Genomic DNA, 11,901 nt, shown 5'->3' on the forward strand with positions numbered 1-11,901 from the left:
TTAATCAATCTCAATGCAACCAAAAAATCGTGTTCAAAAAGAAGCGGCCGCGCCAGCACTTGCGTGCTGAATTATTACTCCCGCTGTCAGGAAGCAACGCGACCGAACTATAACAGTTACAGGGCTCGGTCCCTTCTTAAAAGAAGAGACGTCGCTTGAAATCAAATTTCGATTCGTTAATGATCCTTCCGCAGGTTCACCTACGGAAACCTTGTTACGACTTTTACTTCCTCTAAATGATCAAGTTCGATCGTCTTTTCGAACACCGGCGAGTGCGTTGCCGCACGTACCAGGCTCAATCGGAGGACCTCACTAAACCATTCAATCGGTAGTAGCGACGGGCGGTGTGTACAAAGGGCAGGGACGTAATCAACGCAAGCTAATGACTCGCGCTTACTGGGAATTCCTCGTTCAAGGGAAACAATTGCAAGTCCCTATCCCTAGCACGACCGGGGTTCAACGGATTACCCGGACCTTTCGGCCTAGGGAACACACGATGATCCGGTCAGTGTAGCGCGCGTGCGGCCCCGAACATCTAAGGGCATCACAGACCTGTTATTGCTCAATCTCGTGTGGCTAAACGCCACTAGTCCCTCTAAGAAGTTGTCTCCGACCCAATGGGTCGAGCAGCTATTTAGCAAGTAAGAGTCTCGTTCGTTATCGGAATTAACCAGACAAATCGCTCCACCAACTAAGAACGGCCATGCACCACCACCCACAGAATCAAGAAAGAGCTCTCAATCTGTCAATCCTCGCTGTGTCCGGGCCGGGTGAGATTTCCCGTGTTGAGTCAAATTAAGCCGCAGGCTCCACTCCTGGTGGTGCCCTTCCGTCAATTCCTTTAAGTTTCAGCTTTGCAACCATACTTCCCCCGGAACCCAAAGACTTTGGTTTCCCGGAAGCTGCCGGACAGTTCTTAAGTTCGACACTGCCCGATCGCTAGTCGGCATCGTTTAAGGTCAGAACTAGGACGGTATCTGATCGTCTTCGAACCTCTGACTTTCGCTCTTGATTAAAGAAAACATTCTTGGCAAATGCTTTCGCAGTCGTTCGTCTTGCGCCGATCCAAGAATTTCACCTCTAACGGCACAGTACGGATGCCCCCGTCCGTTCCTATTAATCATTACCTCGTGCTCCGAAAACCAACAAAATAGAACCGAGGTCCTATTCCATTATTCCATGCAACATTATACAAGCGTAAAGCCTGCTTTGAACACTCTAATTTTTTCAAGGTAAACTTGCCGGACCACCGCAACACTCAGTTAAGAGCACCGCGAAGGCACCGACCAACAAGAACAACGAGGCCAGTGCTAGCCTTTCGACCGACCAACCTCGCCGTCCCTATATCCAACTACGAGCTTTTCAACCGCAACAACTTAAATATACACTTTTGGAGCTGGAATTACCGCGGCTGCTGGCACCAGACTTGCCCTCCAATGGATACTCGTTAAAAAGTTTAAAGTGTACTCATTCCAATTGCAGGACCTCGTACGAGGTCTGCATTGTTATTTTTCGTCACTACCTCCCCGAGCCGGGAATGGGTAATTTGCGCGCCTGCTGCCTTCCTTGGATGTGGTAGCCGTTTCTCAGGCTCCCTCTCCGGAATCGAACCCTGATTCTCCGTCACCCGTTACAACCTCGGTAGGCCGATACCGTACCGACGATAGTTGATAGGGCAGTTGCTTTAATGAGATGTCGCCAGCACTAGGCCGTGCGATCCGCAAGCTTATCCAGAGTCACCATTGTAACGACCCGAAAGCCGGTTAGTTTTGGTCTGATAAATGCGCGCCTCACGTCAGTTCGGCGCTTTACGCATGTATTAGCTCTAGAATTGCCACAGTTATCCATGTAAAAGCGTACAATCAAATGAACCATAACTGATTTAATGAGCCATTCGCAGTTTCACTGTACGTGAGCTCGTACTTACACTTGCATGGCTTAATCTTTGAGACAAGCATATGACTACTGGCAGGATCAACCAGATAACTATCCGAGGGCGTTTAAACCCGTTGCTCGACTGAGCGTTTTTACTGTATAAATACAGACCTTTTCTATCACTCGGCTTAAAAGCCTTGCGAACGTTACTGAAAGTCGGCGCCGGCCTTTTGCTGTTTAAAGCGCCAGCCCGCGTCGACTGCAGCATGCAGCTATACAACTGACTGTTCTTTCTCCCGACCAACCGTTTGCCTTCTGCCGGTTAACTCGTCAGCAGCAACACGCCATCTGTCTGCTGCAGTTACCCGCCTCGAGCCGTGCCTGCCTGCGTCGGCTACTCGTCTCGACGACTTCGCAAAGCTATAAGCCTACCGCCGCTGGACGCTTGTAGTTTTTCATACGCTGCTCCAATGCGTTTACATAGCACGTTCGCCGCCGCTGCAATAGCCGCGCCTCGGGTGCTAAACAGTAATGCTTTAAGCCCGCTTTCTCGCCAAGTCGACCGAACGCACAAACACGTCTCTCTCACTAGTGTAAAGTAATGCATACGTGTATGATGCTCAAATGTTGCTGTTGAACTTTTTTTGCCGATTTTTTTCAATTTGTTTGTTTCTTTTCAATTATTTTAATGTTTTAAGCTTATTTATGCTACGTTTAAATGTTTTAATACTTTTTTTATACTTTATTTAATATGTTTAAAAGAAATAAATAAAAAATAATATATATAAACTACTTTTTTTAATGTTTTAAATATGTTTGTTTATTATAAATAAACTTTATTTGTATTATTTTTTATTTAAACTTACTTTTTAAATCTTTATACTTGTTTTATCGTTTTAAGCACATTGCGATAAATATAATAAACAAAAAATTGAATGAAAATAATAATAATAAAAAAAAAAAAAAAAACATAAGCTTATTTTATATGTTTCATTTTATTTTTATTTAAACTTACCTTTCAAACCTTAATACTCGTTTTATTTTTTTAAGCAGATCGCGATAAATATAATAAACAAACAATTAAATAAAAATAAATAAAAATAAAATAAAAAAATCAAACAAAAGCTTATTTTATATGTTTCATTTTATCTTTATTTAAACTTCCTTTTAAACCTTTATAGTTGTTTTATTTTTTAAGCACATCGCGATAGATATAATAAACAAACAATGAAATAAAAATAATAATAATAATAATAATAAATCATAAGCTTATTTTGTATGTTTCATTTTATTTTATTTAAAACTTACAATTTAAACCTTTGTATTTGTTCTATTCTTTTAAGCACATCGCGATAAATATAATAAGCAAACAATTAAATAAAAATAAAATAAAAAAATCAAACATAAGCTTATTTTATATGTTTCATTTTATATTTATTTAAACTTACTTTTTAAACCTTTATAGTTGTTTTATTTTTCAAGCACATCGCGATAGATATAATAAACAAACAATGAAATAAAAATAATAAAAATGATAATAAAAAATCATAAGCTTATTTTGTATGTTTCATTTTATTTTATTTAAAACTTACATTTTTATTTATTTAAACCTTTGTATTTGTTCTATTCTTTTAAGCACATCGCGATAAATATGTTAAGCAAACAATTAAATAAAAATAATAATAATAATAAAAAAATCATAAATTTATTTTATATGTTTCATTTTATTTTTATTTAAACTTACTTTTTAAATCTTTATAGTTGTTTTATTTTTTAAGCACATGGCGATAAATATAATAAGCAAACAATTAAATAAAGATAATAACAAATAAATAAAACAATACGGCTAAACTATAAAAAGAAAACTAAATAACTGATAAATACTTGTAAATCATTATTTGAAAAATTTATTTTGAAACACAACACGATTGATTTATAAATAATAATATATTTTTAATTTGTGTAGTTCATTTAAAGTAGTCTCCCTTTTTGCTTCTGGTTTTATTAGAGTTATATATAACAATAAATTGTGTAGTTCATTTAAAGTAGTCTCCCTTTTTGCTTCTGGTTTTATTAGAGTTATATATAACAATAAATTGTGTAGTTTATTTAAAGTAGTCTCCCTTTTTGCTTCTAGTTTAATTAAAGTTATATAACACATACTATAGTAAGTTAAAAAAACTATAGTAACTTTATAAAACTACTTTATAAAATACATTTGTATAATTTAATAACTTTAAAATAACTATCAAGAATAAAATAGAATAGAATAGCTTTAAGTTTAGTATACAATTGGTATGTAAATTGTGTAGTTTATTGAAAGTAGTCTCCTTATTTGCTTCTGGTTTTACTTGAGTTACATAACGTTAAATAAACATACTTAATAAACGTAACCATCAATACTGTCATTTTAATAAAACTAAGTACAAATACATTGAATTAACATAGAACTTTAAAAAGCCTTCGCTAGTATCTGTTGGTAACAGTAAATAACCTATTATGACTCACAATACAAGAGTGCGAAATTTATTTTTCATTTGATTTTTCAGGTATTTATTTATTTGTGGAAATAAACTTTTTTATTACGTTAGAAACTAATTGAATTTTTCCTCTAACTATGCCTATTATTATATTTAGTATGCTTAAAAGTAATAAAATGAAACGTCGCGATTATATAATAAACAAACAATCAAACAAACAAAGAAATAAAAAAAAATATTTTTTTAAACTTATATTTCAACTATATGTCTTATTTTATTTTCATTTAAACTTACTTTAAACCTCTGTATTTGTTAAATATATTTCAACACAATACGATTAAACTATAAGACAAACAACAAAATAAAATAATCACATTAATAAATACACTAAGCAAATAGCTAGAATAAATATAAATAGTTCAATATATACAATATATTTCTTCCATTTTTAAGTTACTTGTTAAACATATTTATTTAAAAATGTTTCTTTAGAATATAAAACTAACAGTTGTACAAATAAAGAAATTAAAAAGCCAAAACACATAACACTAACTTTTCATAAATTAGATATGCAAATATGAACAAAATAATAACTAAATTGTAAAGCTTTTGTAAACTGTGAACTTATAAACTTATAATAATAATTGCATATTCACTATTCACAATAGCTTTTTATTTAGTACACAACTGGTCTGTAAATTGTGTAGTTTATTGAAAGTATAATCCCGTTTTGCTTCTGGTTTAAATTAAGTTATACAACACATACTAAAGTAAATTAAATAAAGTAATTCACTACTATCTATTAAATAAAACCAATTTACAAAATACATTAATTTAAATTAAATTGAACTTTGAACTTATAATAATAATTGCATATTCACTATTCAGAATTTCTTTAAATTTAGTACACAACTGGTCTGTAAATTGTGTTGGTTCTATTCAAGTACTCTCCTTGTTTGTTTTGTTTTAGTTGTATTTATTTTTAGATACTAGCACATTCAATACACATAATAAAGTAAACCAAATAAACTCTATTAATTTAAACTAAGTACAAATACATTAAGTTAATACAAAACTTTTAAAAGCTTTTGCTAGTATCTGTTGGTAACAGTAAATAACTTATTATGACTCACAATACAAAAGTGCAAAATTTATTTTCGTTTGATTTTTCAAGTAGCCACGCTTTTATTTGTTTGTGGACAAAAAGACTTTAAAGTTTTAGTATAAAAAAACTAATTGTATTAATTTTAACTCAGAAAATTGTACTCTACAAGATGGTGCCATTATTTTTTCGATATCTCAAACTGGTCAAACCACTTTTTTAGCGCTCTAATTGGTTTAAACAGCAAATAACGTTATCTGATAGGCTTGAGTTTTTATTTGCTAATAACTAGAATTTACTTTTCTTTTAAGCGTTAAAGAAATGTAAATAAACGAGTAATAAGTATAAATAGGTCAGAAAGAAAAATAGTACAATATATTCAAAAAAGATGAATTCAAAAAGCAAAAGCCTACGGCACGTGGTATTCCCAAGCGGTCACCCATCTAAGTACTAACCACGCCCGACACTGCTTAACTTCCCAGATCGGACGAGATGGGGTGTGCTCAGTGTGGTATGGTCGTAGGCGTTTGAAAGCGTTTACAAGCCTTTATAAACCCTTCGGTTTGTTTAAAAAACCTATTTGCACTTGATTTACAATCGATTTGATATTTTAAAATTATTCCTTATAAAATTTTAACCTGAATTAACTTTTTTTTTGTTTTTTTAATCAACAGTTACTCCCAAACTGTACTAAAACTGTATTGTAACTGTACAAAAGTGTTTGTTTAAATTATTGTTATCTATAAATTACCTAAGACCAGGACAAGTAGAAGTAAAGTTTATTGAATTATTAAATAAATAAAATAAAATCGTAAAATAAAATAATACAATATGTTTACAATTTGTCATTGATCTATCCATTTATGTTATTGCATTACAAATACAAACATTGCATACATTCAAGAGTATTATTCATCAATCTTTTCAATATAATAAGTTTTAAATTTATATTTATTTTTAAATAATTCCTGACATTTTAGATTACCTGAGATTTTTTTTAATTAAATTAATTTTAGTAATTAAATACTTGACGTTCTATTTTGTTTAATTTGATAACTCAACCATGTTTATTTTTTTTTACTAATTTAAAGAACTATTAAACTAAAAGACATTACATACAGCTTCTAAAAGTTTTAAACACCTTAAAAAATATTATTATTTTAAAGATATATTAAAGAACTAAACAGATATTACTCCTAAAAAATCTTGTTAATAATATATAAAAAGTACTCAAAGTCAGACTCGGAAATATATATACTGTTGTATATCTTACTTGAAGTTCACTGTAATTGACACTGAAAAATTGACACTTGAAGTTCACTGAAAAATCAACCTATTTATATAGCAAAATATTTCTTTATCTTTGTCGTGGCGCGGTGGGTCAGTGGTCTTATCAGCTGACTCATAAGCAGAAGGTTGAGAGATCGAATCCCGCTAGTCGTCACGAAACACCACTATCGTTCAATGTTCGGGCTTCAAATTCTTTGAGATTATACTGTACTATTTATCTATCTAACTAATCTATCTAACAAATGTTGTTCAATCTAGGTTGTGGGTACTTGGGTCGAGTAATGCCTTTGACTTACAATCTGTTGTGGATTGACAATATTCCTCTATCTATCAATAAACAAATCTATCTAATAAATGTTGATCAATCTAGGTTGTGGGTACTTGGGTCGAGTAATGCCTTTGACCTACAATCTGTTGTTGATTGTCAACATTCCTCTATCTATCAATAATGATTATATTCAATATTAAATGTTGATTAATTCAGTTGTAAGAAAACCAGTGCGCTGGTTAGGTTGGGTAAGGCCTTCGACTTACAATCTTGGGGATTATCAACGTTCATCACAAGTACAGTAACGATCTCATTGAATTTCCAGTTGGAACATTGGATTGTAGTGGTGGCCTACTTTGTAGGTTTTTTGCCTAGTTTGTTTTTTGCCTAGTAGTGTTTGCCTAGTTTGACAAACTATTGTATATATATTGTATAACTTTATTTGTATTATTTTTTATTTAAATTACTACTTATTATTAAAGAATTAAATTTTCTTAGAAAAAAAAACTATGTATTTGAACTCTCTGTATTTTTTATACAATACGATTAAACTATATAACAGAAAAATAATTAAATAATCAAACTATTGAATAAGCAGTTAATTAGTGTGTTTTTTTATGCTTCTTTCATTTTTAACTTACTTGTTAACCATATTTCTTTTATTAAAGTATAAAACTAACAGTTACTAAAATAAAATAATCATAAAGTCAATACACAAAACACTAACTTTTTATGAAGTAAAGTTATTCAAAGCTTATAATTATGAAGCTTTTGTATAATATTTCAATTACAGTGAACTTTAAGTAAGATAAGTTTTTTTTTTGTAATAACTACAAAATTGGTATTTTAGTTTATTATTAGTAACTAAATATTTATATTTATTATATTTAAAAAAAAACTTCTATACTAACTCTAATTTGCATATTAAAACATACAAATTTTACCAACTAAGTATTTATTTTTATTTTTCTTATTATAATTTTCAAACATAAGCTTGTATACCTTATATACCTATATACCTCATATAGTAGGCTTGACATAACATAACATTATTTAAATCTTTTTGTTTGAAATAAACTCATTTAGTTATTAGTAAATTACAACATAAATGTTTATAACAATAAAACTAAGATTTAGCTTTTGAGTTAGTAAACTTTGATAGTTTTCTTTTAATAGTTTAATAGTCCTTATTCAAACAAAATTGCTATATATTTAATACACATACAAAAGTAAACTAAGTAAACGTAATTCAATAGTTTCTATTAAGTAAAAGTAATTACAAATACATTAAGTTAATACAAAACTTTAAAAAGCTTTTGCTAGTATCTGTTGGTAACAGTAAATAACTTATTATGACTCACAATACAAAAGTGCAAAATTTATTTTCGTTTGATTTTTCAAGTAGCCACGCTTTTATTTGTTTTTGGACAAAAAAACTTTAAAGTTTTAGTATAAAAGACTAATTGTATTAATTTTAACTCAGAAAATTGTACTCTACAAGATGGTGCCATTTTTTTTTCGATATCTCAAACTGGTCAAACCACTTTTTTAGCGCTCTAATTGGTTTAAACAGCAAATAACGTTATCTGATTGGCTTGAGTTTTTATTTGCTAATAACTAGAATTTACTTTTCTTTTAAGCGTTAAAGAAATGTAAATAAACGAGTAATAAGTATAAATAGGTCAGAAAGAAAAATAGTACAAAAAAGATGAATTCAAAAAGCAAAAGCCTACGGCACGTGGTATTCCCAAGCGGTCACCCATCTAAGTACTAACCACGCCCGACACTGCTTAACTTCCCAGATCGGACGAGATGGGGTGTGCTCAGTGTGGTATGGTCGTAGGCGTTTGAGAGCGTTTACAAGCCTTTATAAACCCTTCGGTTTGTTTAAAAAACCTATTTGCACTTGATTTACAATCGATTTGATATTTTAAAATTAATCCTTATAAAATTTTAACTTGATGTAATTATTTTTTTTATTAAAACCTTTTTTTTTTGGTGTTTTAATTACAATTACTCCCTGTAACTTTATTTAAGACTTTGTTTAAAAGATTGTTGACTATATTCTATATTAAATACTATGATTAGAAGTAAGTGATTAAACTAATTAAAAAATAATGTTAAAATAAACATGTTGTGTTTAGTTTGTTTTACTATTTCTCATTGTTCTATTTATAGATTGTATTGTTTTACTTCAAGAATATTTATAGTTAGTTTCTAAAGAATATCTCATACTACATCAGATTTTACGATTAACTTAATTTTAGGTAATAAAATATTTGACGTTTAATTTAATAACTCAACTATGTTTATGTTATAAAATAATAGTATATAATACACATACATTATAATATAATAATATGTATAACTAGTTGTTTTACTTTAAAATGAATAATTAAGTGGAAGAATTAAAAGAACTCACATTTTTGAAGAGAGCGTGGAAAACCAGAATAGTCTTTTAAAACATTTATTAAATTATCGATAAATATAGAATACAATAGAATTAAACATATAAACGTAACTGTGGTTGCTTGGAAACTAAACAAGAAATTTTTTAATAAAAATATAAAATAGTTATTATATAGAATTAAAATAAAATAAAAGTAATATAAATTATACTTTTAAACTAAATAACAATTCACGAGCAATATTAGCGCAATGTCAGAGTATGAGTTTATAATAAAGGAATTGCTTCCTTGGTGTTGATACTTACCTTATTCAAATAGAATACATTTTCAGCAATCAGGCTTGTATTTATCTTAGCGCGCGTAACACAACGTTTGTGGGTTTTGGCACACTTTTGTCGATAGTGGGCGCCCCGCCTCTTAAGTACAGAAATTTCGGGAATTTTCGATTTTTGGAATTCTGACTCGACAGATCGTTTTTGTTTGGTCCAGAGACCCCGTAAAAAATTTTTCAGCCCATTTGAAGCATGATGAAAAAATGTTATTTCGACCCCCTTTTTTTAGGGGTTACGGGGACATCGACCCATTTTTTGGGAATAAAAAACTCCTAGAAAAGGACCACTTTTCTTCTTTTTTCGAATTTCGACTTTTTATTTTTTTGGAAAATTTTTCTATTTTCTTTGTTTGTTCTATTATAAGGTCGAAAATATTTTTTTTGAGCTTCGCAACGCATAAGGACTAACGTAAGGTAAGTTTTAAAAGATTTTTTTTTTCGATAATTTTTTCTATATTTTTTGTTTGGTCCATTACAAGGTTGAAAATATTTTTTTACGGCTTCTAAACGCGTGTAGATTAACCGTAGGTAGGTTATTTCGAAATTTAAATCTTTCAATATTAATAATATTTTAGTAAATTGTTCGATTATGAGGTTTTTATGGCTCTTCAGCACCCAATAAGAACATTAGAAAATAAAACATGAAATAAAAACATCAACTAAAATGAAAATAACATATTCTGTGAATTACGATAATTCTTTATGAAATTTTCTTTGTCACATAATTGGAAGCTAAGAAAAACCGGAAAATGTTTCTTGAAGCCATGTTTTTGTATGTTAAATATGTGCAAGCTGCCGATGTCAGAAGACTGTCGACAGCCGAAAAAAAGTCTGTTAAGACTCATTGAAATTGCTCCTGTCCACGGAAATCTTTAGTAAAAGGCGAAAGATTCATTCGTGTACTGAACTGAAGCCAGAGTGATTAGCAACGGTTGCCAAGGCTTTTTCTATGGGCTTTACCATGCTACAGGTTGTGAATAAATGTATACAAACTCCCCCAGAGGGGAGGCGAGCCGATTCCGGAGGTACTGCAATACCGGACCGACTCTTGACGAGCAGGACAATAAATTGTCTGAACTGCACGTCGGTTGACAAAAAGTCGTTTGATCATGGGAAGGACGCGTGGTCCTTCTCGAAGCGATCAAACTTCGAAGAACAGATACTACACTTGATCTTAGCTCAATGAGCCGAGAAGCGATGCCTTCTTAGTATCCGTTTTTTTAATAAACAAACGAAGACTTCGAAGAGCTTGTGGCGACCACTCGCGTTAGTCATTTAATTGGGGGATGAATGCACAGTGAATACGGTACAAAATCACCTTTAAATGTCTCTAAAGTATAAAGAAAGTAAGTTGAAATAAAAAAAGCGACGACCATCAACTAAGATGGTCGTCGCCATGAACAACGTATTGAAAAAATTGAAATAAAAAAAGGCAACGGCCATCAACTAAGATGGTCGTCGCCATGAACAACGTATTGAAAAAATTGAAAGATAAAAGGCGACGACCATCAACTAAGACGGTCGTCGCCAAAATTTTTTTTCTCAAGATGTAAAAAATCCGCGAAAAAAAATGCGAAAAAAAAAGAGCAACACCCGCCTTTCGGCGAGCGTCGCTCAGGCCCTTTTTCTTCAGTCTGACGACTTCAGATGAAAGGACAAATCGTAGATCAAAGGCTTACTCTCAACGAATCGCAGCGGAAAACTGCTCTAACGATCACAACACCCCGATCTTCAACTAGGTCGTTTGCAAATGATTTAGCACCTCGCCTTTCGACGAGGGAGCTGACACTAACTCAGGGCGACGCTTGTCGCACCCATGAAGGTCGGTACTAGACGCGGTGACGACCCAACGGCCGTCTAGCTTTGTCTATCGAGGGCGAGGCACGAATGCATCGTCGCTTCTAGGCGGGATTCTGACTTAGAGGCGTTCAGTCATAATCCCTCAGATGGTAGCTTCGCATCATTGGCTTATCAGCCAAACACATGAACCAAATGTCTGAATCTGCGGTTCCTCTCGTACTAAACAGAATTACTATCGCAACAACGCTCCATCAGTAGGGTAAAACTAACCTGTCTCACGACGGTCTAAACCCAGCTCACGTTCCCTATTAGTGGGTGAACAATCCAACGCTTGGTGAATTCTGCTT

At 31.9% G+C, this 11,901-nt stretch overlaps 5 non-coding genes across 5 annotated transcripts; all 5 read right to left on the reverse strand.

Annotated features, from left to right (window-relative positions):
* Positions 1 to 177: 177 nt before the first annotated feature.
* LOC145848673 (small subunit ribosomal RNA) lies at positions 178 to 1,985 on the reverse strand. Its single transcript, XR_014372108.1, has one exon. It is a non-coding gene; the product is annotated as a small subunit ribosomal RNA (ribosomal RNA).
* Positions 1,986 to 5,863: 3,878 nt separating this feature from the next.
* LOC145848677 (5S ribosomal RNA) lies at positions 5,864 to 5,982 on the reverse strand. The gene has a single exon (XR_014372111.1). It is a non-coding gene; the product is annotated as a 5S ribosomal RNA (ribosomal RNA).
* Positions 5,983 to 8,741: 2,759 nt separating this feature from the next.
* On the reverse strand, positions 8,742 to 8,860 carry LOC145848678 (5S ribosomal RNA). The gene has a single exon (XR_014372112.1). It is a non-coding gene; the product is annotated as a 5S ribosomal RNA (ribosomal RNA).
* A 1,701-nt stretch (positions 8,861 to 10,561) lies between these two features.
* Positions 10,562 to 10,676, reverse strand: LOC145848672 (U5 spliceosomal RNA). Its single transcript, XR_014372107.1, has one exon. It is a non-coding gene; the product is annotated as a U5 spliceosomal RNA (small nuclear RNA).
* An 81-nt stretch (positions 10,677 to 10,757) lies between these two features.
* Positions 10,758 to 10,953, reverse strand: LOC145848670 (U2 spliceosomal RNA). The gene has a single exon (XR_014372105.1). It is a non-coding gene; the product is annotated as a U2 spliceosomal RNA (small nuclear RNA).
* Between the last annotated feature and the right edge of the window lie 948 nt (positions 10,954 to 11,901).

This window comes from Thalia democratica, unplaced genomic scaffold (assembly GCF_965202585.1).
Source record: "Thalia democratica unplaced genomic scaffold, ktThaDemo2.hap1.1 HAP1_SCAFFOLD_1595, whole genome shotgun sequence".
NCBI lineage: Eukaryota > Metazoa > Chordata > Thaliacea > Salpida > Salpidae > Thalia > Thalia democratica.